General features: G+C 36.8%; 1 pseudogene across 1 annotated transcript in view; it reads right to left on the bottom strand.

Moving 5' to 3' along the window:
• Positions 1–15,908, bottom strand: part of LOC306875291 (NACHT, LRR and PYD domains-containing protein 3-like) — an 87,123-nt pseudogene that overhangs the window by 52,018 nt on the left and 19,197 nt on the right. The window contains exons 7-9 of the transcript in view: positions 4,911–4,966; positions 2,399–2,519; positions 2,150–2,309 (exon numbers count right to left, since the gene is read on the bottom strand). The product of the transcript in view is annotated as an NACHT, LRR and PYD domains-containing protein 3-like (transcript). The remainder of the gene's footprint in view (positions 1–2,149; positions 2,310–2,398; positions 2,520–4,910; positions 4,967–15,908) is intronic.

Raw genomic sequence — 15,908 nt, 5'->3', positions numbered from 1 at the left:
ATGTAGCATCCCATTGGTTGACAATCATATAAACATTCACCGCGCTATACATGCAGTTTTCTGACAATCCTGGGATTTCAGTCAAATACATGTTTATTTCTCTGCTTATAAAACATAAAATATGCTTTGAATGATCGTTCATATCTAGCCTATAAATACAGTACTTAAGCGACCAGACAAAGGGATGTAGTTGTTGTGAGAACAGACAGCAGCAATGGTTGTCCCCTCCACCATGTTTAAAGTTTATGACCCGCCCAACTCAGAAACTCTGGTATCAAAATTATTTCTGAATTTCCCAGTAGTAAATATGACTTGAAAGGCCATTCACATCCAATTTCCGATTAGGAAACTCGTATTCCCGATTACTCCGACAGCACGTGAAGGCACAATAAGTGTATATCCCAGGGGTGCCCACACTTTTTCAGCGGGGATCTACTTTTCAAATGACAAACTTACCGAGATCTACCAAGTGGAAAATAAATAAATAATACAATGCATTAGTAATGAGCGATATAAACGATATGCGATATAAACGATACAAAATTGGCCTACAATAGAGATTTTAATTCTATTGCACTATCGCGATAATGCATGTTGATGACGCAATCTACCCGCGAAATTTAGAGCAACGAGCTGCAGCCGGCTGCAACGCATCATCATATTCGTCATCTTGAATAAACATGGCTGAAAGCGTCAGCGAAACAGAGGAGCTCGTGAAAAAGACTGGTGCAACATCTATTATTTGGACTTGGTTTGGATTTAAGCCGTCCGACGAGCAGCAGCAAAATATACTCTGTAGAGTGTGTGGGGCAAAAGTTCCAGCTAAGAGAGGTAACACGACTAATCTGTTCTACCACCTCAAAACTAAACATGTCGTTGAATACCAGCATTGCCAGGCAATGCAGCCAACCGCAAAATCCAGTACCAAGAACGCAGGACAGAAAAAACAGGAACTGATCCAACAGTCATTTCCAAAAGGTACTCCTTATATTAGGAAGAGCCCGCGATGGATTGAAATTACCAGGGCCATAACTGTTTACTTGTGTAAGGACATGGTCCCTTTTGAAACGGTAGAGAGACGCGGCTTTAAAGCCATGATCAGAGCTATTGATCCACGATATGAGGTGCCAAGCCGCAAATACTTCACAGAAACAGAGATGCCAAAATTGTATGCCGAGCTCCGCGAAAACGTTGAAAAAGAGCTGTGTGACTTGAAATACTTTGCTACTACAACGGACCTGTGGTCGAGCCGTACCATGGAGCCTTTCCTCAGTCTGACCATCCACTATATAACGGATGATTGGAATCTTGGCAGCCGGTGTTTGCAGACGTCGTACTTCCCCGCTGAACATACGGCCGAGGAGATCGCACAAGGACTCAAGGAAGCGCTTGAGTCATGGGGGTTTAAAGAAGAAAGCCAAGTTTGCATTACTACTGATAACGGAACGAACGTGGTCAAGGCAGCGTCTCTGAATGATTGGACAAGGCTGCAATGTTTTGGACACAGGCTGCACCTCGCCATCGGTAGGTTAAAACATTTTGTGCATATGCATAATATTAATATTTTAATATATATATATATATATATATATATATATATATATATATATATATATATATATATATATATGTGTGTGTGCATAATTATAATATTTTAACATTATACTGTAATATTTGCCTATATTACTGTACAGTAATGTTGCATTTGCGTTTAGAGATGTAGAATTTGCCTCTCTTCAGTTGTATACCCAATGCTATTTTAATGTTGCATTTGTGTTAAGTGATGTTCATTCAATCTTAATCAAGCATTTCAATAGTTGTAATGATAGTTGTTCAGTGTGTGTGGGGAGAGAGAGATTATAGATGAAATTAATAATATCTTACAAATTTGTCAACAGAAAAAAGTGTGAAAGACCCCCGAATTGACCATGCTGTTGGCGTGTGCAAGAAGATTGTGAGTGCCTTTTCATACTCTTGGAAAAGAAGAAAAGAGTTGAAGAAAGCCCAGGCAGAGCACCATCTTCCCTTTCATTGGCTCATCACAGAAACACCAACAAGGTGGGGGTCACGCCAGATGATGATCCAGAGGGTGCTTGAACAAGAGAAGGCCCTATCACAGGTACTGAAAGCAGACAGGAAAACCAAACACCTGGTACCCACTTGGCAAGATACAGATGTCTTGGAATCTATAAGACGGACCCTCGGCCCACTGCTGGAATTCACAGACGCGCTGTCTGGAGAAGATTATGTCAGTGTGTCGTACATCAAACCTGTTCTCCATCTTTTCAACAACACTGTTCTTGCTGCAGCTGATGACGACACAGAGCTGACCAAGGACATGAAAAGAGTCATCCTAGAGTACTTAAACGAGAAGTACTCAGACCCAAAAACGGTTGACCTGCTGGATATGGCCTCCTTGGTCGACCCACGGTTTAAGGATGCATATATAGCTGATGACCGCCAGGAGTTCATCAAGACCAGAGCAGTAGCAGAAATTATGTCACTGTTGGAGGTGCAAGCTGCAACGGTCAGAGAGCCACTGCCACACACAAGCACAGAAGCTGCAGCTGATGGTGCTGAAGCAGCTGTTGAGAGGCTATCAAAGAAGGTAAAACGGAGCCTGGGAAGCTTTTTCAAAAAGGCCTCCGATGGCACAGCTGCTCTCGCTGACAGAGAGGCCATCGAAGTGGAGCTAAAAAGTTACCTGCAGACAATGCAGGTTGTTGGAGAGACTGACCCACTGGACTGGTGGCGGCTGCACCAAGCTAATTTTCCAAGGGTGGCTAGACTGGCCCAGAAATATCTCTGTATCCCGGCCACAAGTGCTCCTTCGGAAAGGGCATTTAGCTTTGGTGGCAACATTGTTACATGCCACCGGTCTCTGTTGAAGCCAGAGACTGTGGACAAGCTTGTGTTCCTGGCTAATAATCTTTAGGGCAACAAATGGTGTATATTAAACAATCTCAGTGAGTGCCTGATTTTAGGATTCGTTGTGTTGCTTTTTAACTGAGAAGACACCAGACAGTTTTTCTGTTCTTTGCATATTTTGTGTCCTTTAAGAAAATAAGTAAAACTACATTTGCACTTTTTACTGTATATATGACATGGCACTACTGTAAAAGAAACTTTTGTACTTTAAAAATTCTTTAGTTGACTTATATGTCCCTTATACTGGAAGTTATTTATTTATTTTGTGCTTTCATTTAGCACTTTATAATGTTTTCATTTGAAGTATCTCTGCACTACACTTGGAAGAATTTTCTTTATTTAAAATAGCCATGCCTAATACTGGAAGTATATCCCTAATTCACAGTGTCCGTTCCTTTATTAACAAGACACCAGTTTTAATTTCATTAGGAGAACACAATGTTTAAAACCAAATGTGTTACCTTAGGCTGCAGGTTTGAAATATGTTTTTATTTAAAGTATCTGTGCATTACACAAAATAATTTTCTTTGCCTAATTAATACTGGAAGTATTTTCAGTACAGTGTATGTTCCTTAACTAAAAAGACACCAGTTTTTTTGTTCCCTGCAACTTGGGTGGCATTTAAGAACCAAGGACTTAAACTACGTTTAGTGCCTTTTAGAAGGAAATATTTTCTTTTATTTATCTGCAACATTGTGTTGTATAATTACAGTTTTGCTTTTGCACAATAAATGTTCTCAAAACGACATACAACGTTTCTTTATTTCTTAAAAAAAAATAAATACATTTAGCAGTTTGGTTTTCCTAAGGGTCTATGTAACCTGTTCTGAAATGGTTCTACTATAATTTATATATCGCAATATATATCGTTATCGCAAGAGGCTGCAATGTATATCGCAATATGAATTTTAGGCCATATCGCCCATCCCTACAATGCATATCAAATAAATAGGCCTAAATAAAAAAGCTGGTTGGGATGTATCTTTATATTGCATCGAGTTAAATTTTTATTTAAAAAATAATAAAATAATGTTCAATAATGCCTGCATTTCCCTAAAGCAGTGGTCCTCAACCTTTTTTACTCCAAGACCCCCTCTTCTCCAAATCAATACTGCAAGCCCAAACTTTTCTATTCACTAAAACCTTCATATTTTCATGTAATGTTTTTAAACAAAGCAAATTCAAGAAAGATTTAAGCATCCCATGAACATACTTCACAAAAATGTCACTAAAGTTGTATAGAATATCTACAAAGTATGTAAAAGTATGTATCTCTGAACTCAGCGATCTGAAGGCAGCTCGACAGCATCAGTGAATATTTCCTCTGTCAGAACAAGCTGTTTGAGCGTCTGATGCCCGTATGTACATGAACACCACTGATCCTCACAAACTTCTCCAAAACACACGAGCATCCGTTATTAAACTCTGTGTATTCAACTAGGTGAATATCCTGAGCTGTGTTCAAGCAGAAATATGATATTATAGTGATCAGTGCACCGAGAGCACAAATACACACGGTTCGTTTGTGCATCAAATAACAGACACAACACACACCTAATGCACCATCCTGTATGTGACTGTAATCATCTTTACCTTGATGACAATCATCATCCATCAAAACTTTAGGCTACTAGTGTGACCCTGGCTTCTTTTATCCAGCCGAGATAAACATACATTAGTCTTGAGCACATTCAGCTCAATCATTGTGTTTGATCATTTACATTTTGATTATTAAAGGATTACCCTGCATGTTGTTCCTGACCTGTATGACCTTCTTTCTTCTGTCAAACACAATAGATCATATTTTGGACATTGTTGGCAACCAAAGTTTGGGTATCAATGCTTTCTATTGTGTGGACAACAACATTTCTCTAAATATCTTCTCTTATGTTCAGAGAAGACAGTCATGCTGTTTGGAAATAATTTGAAGATAAGTAAAGTGACGACAGAGTTTTAATTTTTGGGTGAACTATCGCTTTAACATGAAGCTGAACTCAGAGCAGAGCAGCCTTTCTCTGTAATATAACAGCCGGAAAGACTGCAGAGAAAATACAGGAAAAATAAAGATGAGTTAAGTTCATTCACTGTTTGTCACAGACCCATGAATGAGGTGTTAAATCGACCGGATCATTGAGGAGAGGAGTGCTGTATCTTTTCTAAGTGATCGGACCTACGATGTTCACACAGCGGATGAAAAAACAGACAAAAAAATCCCATAGACTTACAATGACGGAATGTTCATGAAAGCATAATCTAGCCGCTGCCGTTTTCAAATTCAAAGCAAAACTGACATTTCATTCACTGACGCTCTTCAATCAGCGGCTCTAAACCCGGAAGCGCATAAACTGACTTGCAGGCAACCCGCCAAAATAAAAGCTCGCTGATTTCACCTTTGAAAATGATGAAAATTACAATTAAAAAAATAATAATGTGTCAAAATATTAGCATTTTATTTTTAACTTTAATATAAAATAATTGTGTGTGTATGTAATACTCCCTTTTTAAAATAAAATAGTATTATCACACTTGATTATTAGGGCCCAAGCCAGTAAGGCGCAGGGCCCTATTGTTCTTCTAAGGATTATTAGGGCCCAAGCCAGTAAGGCGCAGGGCCCTATTGTTCTTCTAAGGATTATTATTAGGGCCCAAGCCAGTAAGGCGCAGGGCCCTATTGTTCTTCTAAGGATTATTAGGGCCCAAGCCAGTAAGGCGCAGGGCCCTATTGTTCCCCTAAGGATTATTATTAGGGCCCAAGCCAGTAAGGCGCAGGGCCCTATTGTTTTTCTAAGGATTATTATTAGGGCCCAAGCCAGTAAGGCGCAGGGCCCTATTGTTCTTCTAAGGATTATTATTTTTTTTTATTTTTTTTTTTTATTTTTTTTTTTTTTTTTTTATTTCAATCATCCGGGCACTTTTGGGGGCCTTAACGTGCCCGAAAACTCTCGAAAATTGGCACGCACATTGGAACCTGCGGCCATTAGGACGCCGCTGAGGCTGGGACCCGGGCGTGGCACAGGGGCTCTACGGCGCCCCCTGGAAAATTGTCAGAAAACTTGATGTATAGCTCACACATACTTGCACGTATTCATATGAAACTCGGTACACATATAGAACTCATTGAGCTGAACAACTTCCGCGCAGCATGTCATAGGCTCCGCCCAACAGGAAGTCGGCTATTCAGGGCTGTTTAAAAAGCGCATGCTCTGGAATTTGATATACTCCTCTGAGGATTTCCATACGATTGCCACCAAACTCGGTGAACATGATCTCAAGACATTGGGGACGCTAAATTGCGAAGATATTTTTGATATGTCGAACGGTTTGCCCGTGGCGAGGCGATGAAGTTATGGCGAAAAATGAGACCCAGGAAATGCCTAATAACGTCCACATACATTGTATGATGTAGATCAAACTTCAGTGATTTGTTCTTTGTATGATGCCGATCGGATAGATGTGACTATTATGACTGAAAGTTATAGCGCCACCAACTGGCTGCAGGAAGTGTGTCGTTTTCAAAATGCTTTGAATTCAGCATCTTATTTTTACTCGATTTGCTTCAAACTTCACCAGAATAATGTCAAAACACGGCCGATGTAAAACTGTGAAGGGAAGATTGATATCTAAAATTATGTTGCCATGGCAACGTGTCAAAGTTGAAAATTCGTTTCTGGTGATTTTGAGGCAGATAACATGTTTAGAATGTCATGAAACTCAACACACATATCAGTATTAATGATAGTTAGACACTGGAAAAAGCTCATAAACGGGCGTGGAAGAGGCACTCTATAGCGCCACCTTTTGTCAAAAATGGGGGGGTTAGTTTTAGCTACAGACACCAAACTCGGTACATAAATTGTTCTTATTAATCCGGACAACTTTCTAATTTACAGTCATTAGCTACGACCAACAGGAAGTCGGCTATATTTATTTTAATGAGGGTTTTTTTAAAAAACAGGCTGTAAACAAATTCATACTCCTCCAAACAGAAACACGGAAATCACACCAAACATTTTTTCTCATGATGCCAAAATACTGAAGATGCTAAATTGCGGACGGATTTAGGATATCTTGAACGATGATTTAATGGCAATTTATTAAAGTTACAGTAAAAAAGAGAATTCTTTTTTTTTTTTTTCCTTTAAGAGCAGCTTCCAAACACTTCATAAAAAATTACATACACAGAACAATACAGTCTGACGATATGTGATTAATTTCATGATTTTACAATACACTATGCAGAGGAGAAAATTTTAAAACTATCAGAGCTGCTTCTGAGTGAGAGCTCCCTGTCACTGCAGCTGAGTGAGGGGTGGGGGTGGGGTGGGCTGTCAGTGACTGTGTGAGTGACTGTGTGGATTGAGGCAGTGGGTGAGAGAGAGAAAGAGAGAGGGTCTGTTTTTTAAAATCTTAAAAAAATGCTTATAAATCATTAAAGATTTTGATAACACTTTATAATAAGGTCTCATTTCTTAACATTAGGAAATGCATTAATTAACTGAACTAACAATGAAAAATATTTTTTTACAGCATGTTAATTCTTCCATGATAGTATGAACTAACAAAGAACAATTTTTTTAAAGCATTTATTAATCTTTTTAATGTTAGAAAAACAGTCATGTTCAAAAGATAAACTTTAAAATTTAATAATATATTAACACATTTTGGAATTAATATTGATCAACATTAAATGGTATATAATTATTAATGTTTATATATATATAATGATAGCTACAGACACCAAACTCGGTACATAAATTGTTCTTATTAAGCCGGACAACTTTCTAATTTACAGTCATTAGCTACGACCAACAGGAAGTCGGCTATATTTATTTTAATGTGGGTTTTTTTTTAAACGGGCTGTAAACAAATTCATACTCCTCCAATCAGAAACACGTAAATCACACCAAACATTTTTTCTCATGATGCCAAAATACTGAAGATGCTAAATTGCGGACGGATTTAGGATATCTTGAACAATGATTTAATGGCAATTTATTAAAGTTACAGAAAAAAGAGAAAACTTTTTTTTTTTTATCTTTTAAGAGCAGCTTCCAAACACTTCATAAAAAATTACATACACAGAACAAGACAGTCTGAGATATGTGATTAATTTCATGAATTTACAATACACTATGCAGAGGAGAAAATTTTAAAACTATCAGAGATCTCCTGTCATTGTACTTCTAATGTGTGCGGTGGGTGACTGGGTGAGTGACTGACTGTGAGTTCAGTGAGTGTGGAGGGGGAGAGAGCGAGAGATAGATAGAGAGAGAGAGAGAGAGAGAGAGAGAGAGAGAGAGGGTCTGTTTAAACTTCTCAATAAAATCCTTAAAAAATGCTTATAAAGCATTAAAGGTTTTGATAACACTTTATAATTAAGTCTCATTTGTTAACAGTAGGGAATGCATTAATTAACATGAACTAACAATGAAAAATGTATTTTTTACAGCATGTTAATTCTTCATTGATAGTATGAACTTACAATGAACTAACAATGAACAAAATATTTTTAATATTAGAAAAATAGTCATGTTCAAAAGATAAAACTTTAAAATGTAATAATATATTAACACATTTTGGAATTGATTTTGATAAACATTAAATGGTATATATTTATTAATTATGTAAATTAACAACAGTTAAATAATGTTGTTTTTTAACATTGGTTAATTCACAAATAACATTAAATATTAACAATATATTTTTTACTTTATTCATTTGTGTTAGAAAAAATTATTCATGTTAGTTAATGGAAAAATAAATCATTACAAAATGCTTATAAATCATTAAAAGCTTTGGTAACTATAATAATTTCTCATTTGTTAGCATTAGTAAATGCATTAACTAACATCAACTACCAATGAAAAATATATTTTCACAGAATTTAAAGTTTTATATGTTGTTCTGTGTGTGTATTTCACAGAGTTGATGGTTTGGATTAACCCTTTAATTGCCGTATCCCTTAAAACCAAACTGCCAGAGGGTTACTGTGATGCTTGTGCTCGCTTGGCACCGTTTTATCGATGCCACCGGGGTGGCGTATGCTGACGGCTTGGGCCCGTCATCGCTGCTCGCAGCTATATTTTTTATTATTATTATTTTTTTTATTTTTTATTTCGACTATCCGGGCACTTTTGGGGGCCTTAACGTGCCCGAAAACTCTTGAAAATTGGCACGCACATTGGAACCTGCGGCCATTAGGACGCCGCTGAGGCTGGGACCCGGGCGTGGCACAGGGGCTCTACGGCGCCCCCTGGAAAATTGTCAGAAAACACGATGTATAGCTCACACATACTTGCACGTATTCATATGAAACTCGGTACACATATAGAACTCATTGAGCCGAACAACTTCCGCGCAGCATGTCTTAGGCTCCGCCCAACAGGAAGTCGGCTATTCAGGGCTGTTTAAAAAGCGCATGCTCTGGAATTTGATATACTCCTCTGAGGATTTCCATACGATTGCCACCAAACTCGGTGAACATGATCTCAAGACATTGGGGACGCTAAATTGCGAAGATATTTTTGATATGTCGAACGGTTTGCCCGTGGCGAGGCGATGAAGTTATGGCGAAAAATGAGACCCAGGAAATGCCTAATAACGTCCACATACATTGTATGATGTAGATCAAACTTCAGTGATTTGTTCGTTGTATGATGCCGATCGGATAGATGTGACTATTATGACTGAAAGTTATAGCGCCACCAACTGGCTGCAGGAAGTGTGTCGTTTTCAAAATGCTTTGAATTCAGCATCTTATTTTTACTCGATTTGCTTCAAACTTCACCAGAATAATGTCAAAACACGGCCGATGTAAAACTGTGAAGGGAAGATTGATATCTAAAATTATGTTGCCATGGCAACGTGTCAAAGTTGAAAATTCGTTTCTGGTGATTTTGAGGCAGATAACATGTTTAGAATGTCATGAAACTCAACACACATATCAGTATTAATGATAGTTAGACACTGGAAAAAGCTCATAAACGGGCGTGGAAGAGACACTCTATAGCGCCACCTTTTGTCAAAAATGAGGGGGTTAGTTTTAGCTACAGACACCAAACTCGGTACATAAATTGTTCTAATTAATCCGGACAACTTTCTAATTTACAGTCATTAGCTACGACCAACAGGAAGTCGGCTATATTTATTTTAATGTGGGTTTTTTTTAAAAACGGGCTGTAAACAAATTAATACTCCTCCAAGCAGAAACACGGAAATCACACCAAACATTTTTTATCATGATGCCAAAATACTGAAGATGCTAAATTGCGGACGTATTTAGGATATCTTGAACGATGATTTAATGGCAATTTATTAAAGTTACAGTAAAAAAGATAATTATTTTTTTTTTTTATCTTTTAAGAGAAGCTTCCAAACACTTCATAAAAAATTACATACACAGAACAATACAGTCTGAGAATATGTGATTAATTTCATGAATTTACAATACACTATGCTTAGGAGAAAATTTAAAAACTATCAGAGCTGCTTTTGAGTGAGAGCTCCCTGCCAGCCTGCATCTGAGTGAGAGCTCCCTGTCACTGCAGCTGAGTGAGGGGTGGGGGTGGGGTGGGGTGTGAGTGACTGTGTGAGTGACTGTGTGGATTGAGGAGCTGGGTGAGAGAGAGAAAGAGAGAGAGGGTCTGTTTTTTAAAATCTTTAAAAAATGCTTATAAATCATTAAATAAGGTCTCAATTCTTAACATTAGGAAATGCATTAATTAACGTGAACTAACAATGAAAAATATATTTTTACAGCATGTTAATTCTTCCATGATAGTATGAACTAACAAAGAACAATTTTTTTAAAGCATTTATTAATCTTTTTAATGTTAGAAAAATAGTCATGTTCAAAAGATAAACTTTAAAATGTAATAATATATTAACACATTTTGGAATTAATATTGATCAACATTAAATGGTATATAATTATTAATGTTTATATATATATAATGATAGCTACAGACACCAAACTCGGTACATAAATTGTTCTTATTAATCCGGACAACTTTCTAATTTACAGTCATTAGCTACGACCAACAGGAAGTCGGCTATATTTATTTTAATGTGGGTTTTGTTTTTAAACAGGCTGTAAACAAATTCATGCTCCTCCAAACAGAAACACGTAAATCACACCAAACATTTTTTCTTATGATGCCAAAATACTGAAGATGCTAAATTGCGGACGGATTTAGGATATCTTGAACGATGATTTAATGGCAATTTATTAAAGTTACAGTAAAAAAGAGAAAACTTTTCTTTTTTTTTTTTCTTTTAAGAGCAGCTTCCAAACACTTCATAAAAAATTACATACACAGAACAATACAGTCTGAGGATATGTGATTAATTTCATGAATTTACAATACACTATGCGGAGGAGAAAATTTAAAAACTATCAGAGTTCTCCTGTCTCTGTGCTTCTAATGTTTGCGGTAGGTGACTGGGTGGGTGACTGACTGTGTGAGTTCAGTGAGTGTGGAGGGGGAGAGAGAGAGGGAGAGAGAGTGAGAGAGAGAGAGAGAGGGTCTGTTTAAACATCTCAATAAAATCCTTAAAAAATGCTTATAAAGCATTAAAGGTTTTGATAACACTTTATAATTAAGTCTCATTTGTTAACAGTAGGGAATGCATTAATTAACATGAACTAACAATGAAAAATATATTTTTTACAGCATGTTAATTCTTCATTGATAGTATGAACTTACAATGAACTAACAATGAACAAAATATTTTTAATATTAGAAAAATAGTCATGTTCAAAAGATAAAACTTTAAAATGTAATAATATATTAACACATTTTGGAATTGATTTTGATAAACATTAAATGGTATATATTTATTAATGATGTAAATTAACAACAGTTAAATAATGTTGTTTTTTAACATTGGTTAATTCACAAATAACATTAAATATTAACAATATATTTTTTACTTTATTCATTTGTGTTAGAAAAAATTATTCATGTTAGTTAATGGAAAAAGAAATCATTAAAAAATGCTTATAAATCATTAAAACCTTTGGTAACTATAATAATTTCTCATTTGTTAGCATTAGTAAATGCATTAACATGAACTACGTATGCTGACGGCTTGGGCCCGTCATCGCTGCTTGCAGCTATATTTTTTTTTTATTTTTTTTTTATTATTTTTTATTTCGACTATCCGGGTACTTTTGGGGGCCTTAACGTGCCCGAAAACTCTTGAAAATTGGCACGCACATTGGAACCTGCGGCCATTAGGACGCCGCTGAGGCTGGGACCCGGGCGTGGCACAGGGGCTCTACGGCGCCCCCTGGAAAATTGTCAGAAAACTTGATGTATAGCTCACACATACTTGCACGTATTCATATGACACTCGGTACACATATAGAACTCATTGAGCTGAACAACTTTCACGCTGCATGTCTTAGGCTCCGCCCAACAGGAAGTCGGCTATTCAGGGCTGTTTAAAAAGCGCATGCTCTGGAATTTGATATACTCCTCTGAGGATTTCCATACGATTGCCACCAAACTCGGTGAACATGATCTCAAGACATTGGGGACGCTAAATTGCGAAGATATTTTTGATATGTCGAACGGTTTGCCCGTGGCGAGGCGATGAAGTTATGGCGAAAAATGAGACCCAGGAAATGCGTAATAACGTCCACATACATTGTATGATGCAGATCAAACTTCAGTGATTTGTTCGTTGTATGATGCCGATCGGATAGATGTGACTATTATGACTGAAAGTTATAGCGCCACCAACTGGCTGCAGGAAGTGTGTCGTTTTCAAAATGCTTTGAATTCAGCATCTTCTTTTTACTCGATTTGCTTCAAACTTCACCAGAATAATGTCAAAACACGGCCGATGTAAAACTGTGAAGGGAATATTGATATCTAAAATTATGTTACCATGGCAACGTGTCAAAGTTGAAAATTCGTTTCTGGTGATTTTGAGGCAGATAACATGTTTAGAATGTCATGAAACTCAACACACATATGAGTATTAATGATAGTTAGACACTGGAAAAAGCTCATAAACGGGCGTGGAAGAGGCACTCTATAGCGCCACCTTTTGTCAAAAATGAGGGGGTTAGTTTTAGCTACAGACCCCAAACTCGGTACATAAATTGTTCTAATTAATCCGGACAACTTTCTAATTTACAGTCATTAGCTACGACCAACAGGAAGTCGGCTATATTTATTTTAATGTGGGTTTTTTTTAAAAAACGGGCTGTAAACAAATTAATACTCCTCCAAGCAGAAACACGGAAATCACACCAAACATTTTTTATCATGATGCCAAAATACTGAAGATGCTAAATTGCGGACGGATTTAGGATATCTTGAACGATGATTTAATGGCAATTTATTAAAGTTACAGTAAAAAAGATAATTTTTTTTTTTTTTTTTTTTATCTTTTAAGAGCAGCTTCCAAACACTTCATAAAAAATTACATACACAGAACAATACAGTCTGAGGATATGTGATTAATTTCATGAATTTACAATACACTATGCTTAGGAGAAAATTTAAAAACTATCAGAGAGTTGATAGACTGCTTCTGAGTGAGAGCTCCCTGCCAGCCTGCTGCTGAGTGAGGGGTGGGGGTGTGAGTGACTGTGTGAGTGACTGTGTGGATTGAGGCAGTGGGTGAGAGAGAGAAAGAGAGAGAGAGGGTCTGTTTTTTAAAATCTTTAAAAAATGCTTATAAATCATTAAAGATTTTGATAACACTTTATAATAAGGTCTCAATTCTTAACATTAGGAAATGCATTAATTAACGTGAACTAACAATGAAAAATATATTTTTACAGCATGTTAATTCTTCATTGATAGTATGAACTTACAATGAACTAACAATGAACAAAATATTTTTAATATTAGAAAAATAGTCATGCTCAACAGATAAAACTTTAAAATTTAATAATATATTAACACATTTTGGAATTGATTTTGATAAACATTAAATGGTATATAATTATTAATGATGTAAATTAACAACAGTTAAATAATGTTGTTTTTAACATTGGTTAATTCACAAATAACATTAAATATTAACAATATATTTTTTACTTTATTCATTTGTGTTAGAAAAAATTATTCATGTTAGTTAATGGAAAAATAAATCATTAAAAAATGCTTATAAATCATTAAAACCTTTGGTAACTATAACAATTTCTCATTTGTTAGCATTAGTAAATGCATTAACTAACATCAACTACCAATGAAAAATATATTTTCACAGAATTTAAAGTTTTATATGTTGTTCTGTGTGTGTGTGTTTCACAGAGTTGATGGTTTGGATTAAACCTTTAATTGCCGTATCCCTTAAAACCAAACTGCCAGAGGGTTACTGTAATGTGTGTGCTCGCTGGGCACCGTTTTATCGATGCCACCGGGGTGGCGTATGCTGACGGCTTGGGCCCGTCATCGCTGCTCGCAGCTATATTTAGGGCCCAAGCCAGTAAGGCGCAGGGCCCTATTGTTCCCCTAAGGATTATTATTTTTTTTTTTTTTTTTTTTTTTTTTTTTTTTTTTTTATTATTTTTTATTTCGACTATCCGGGTACTTTTGGGGGCCTTAACGTGCCCGAAAACTCTTGAAAATTGGCACACACATTGGAACCTGCGGCCATTAGGACGCCGCTGAGGCTGGGACCCGGGCGTGGCACAGGGGCTCTACGGCGCCCCCTGCAAAATTGTCAGAAAGCTTGATGTATAGCTCACACATACTTGCACGTATTCATATGAAACTCGGTACACATATAGAACTCATTGAGCCGAACAACTTCCGTGCAGCATGTCTTAGGCTCCGCCCAACAGGAAGTCGGCTATTCAGGGCTGTTTAAAAAGCGCATGCTCTGGAATTTGATATACTCCTCTGAGGATTTCCATACGATTGCCACCAAACTCGGTGAACATGATCTCAAGACATTGGGGACGCTAAATTGCGAAGATATTTTTGATATGTCGAACGGTTTGCCCGTGGCGAGGCGATGAAGTTATGGCGAAAAATGAGACCCAGGAAATGCCTAATAACGTCCACATACATTGTATGATGTAGATCAAACTTCAGAGATTTGTTCGTTGTATGATGCCGATCGGATAGATGTGACTATTATGACTGAAAGTTATAGCGCCACCAACTGGCTGCAGGAAGTGTGTCGTTTTCAAAATGCTTTGAATTCAGCATCTTATTTTTACTCGATTTGCTTCAAACTTCACCAGAATAATGTCAAAACACGGCCGATGTAAAACTGTGAAGGGAATATTGATATCTAAAATTGTGTTGCCATGGCAACGTGTCAAAGTTGAAAATTCGTTTCTGGTGATTTTGAGGCAGATAACATGTTTAGAATGTCATGAAACTCAACACACATATCCATTTTAATGATAGTTAGAAACTGGAAAAAGCTCATAAACGGGCGTGGAAGAGGCACTCTATAGCGCCACCTTTTGTCAAAAATGGGGGGGTTAGTTTTAGCTACAGACACCAAACTCGGTACATAAATTGTTCTTATTAATCCGGACAACTTTCTAATTTACAGTCATTAGCTACGACCAACAGGAAGTCGGCTATATTTATTTTAATGTGGGTTTTTTTTTTAAACGGGCTGTAAACAAATTCATACTCCTCCAAACAGAAACACGGAAATCACACCAAACATTTTTTCTCATGATGCCAAAATACTGATGATGCTAAATTGCGGACGGATTTAGGATATCTTGAACGATGATTTAATGGAAATTTATTAAAGTTACAGTAAACAAGAAAAAACATTTTTTTTTTTATCTTTTAAGAGCAGCTTCCAAACACTTCATAAAAAATTACATACACAGAACAATACAGTCTGAGGTTATGGGATTAATTTCATGAATTTACAATACACTATGCGGAGGAGAAAATTTAAAAACTATCAGAGCTGCTTTTGAGTGAGAGCTCCCTGCCAGCCTGCCTCTGAGTGAGAGCTCCCTGTCACTGCTGCTGAGTGAGGGG

This window comes from Barbus barbus (assembly GCF_936440315.1).
Source record: "Barbus barbus genome assembly, chromosome: 9".
In the NCBI taxonomy this organism is placed as follows: Eukaryota; Metazoa; Chordata; class Actinopteri; order Cypriniformes; family Cyprinidae; genus Barbus; species Barbus barbus.
The sequence above is the reverse complement of the archived record's forward strand: the minus strand, read 5'-3'. Positions and strand labels throughout refer to the sequence as shown.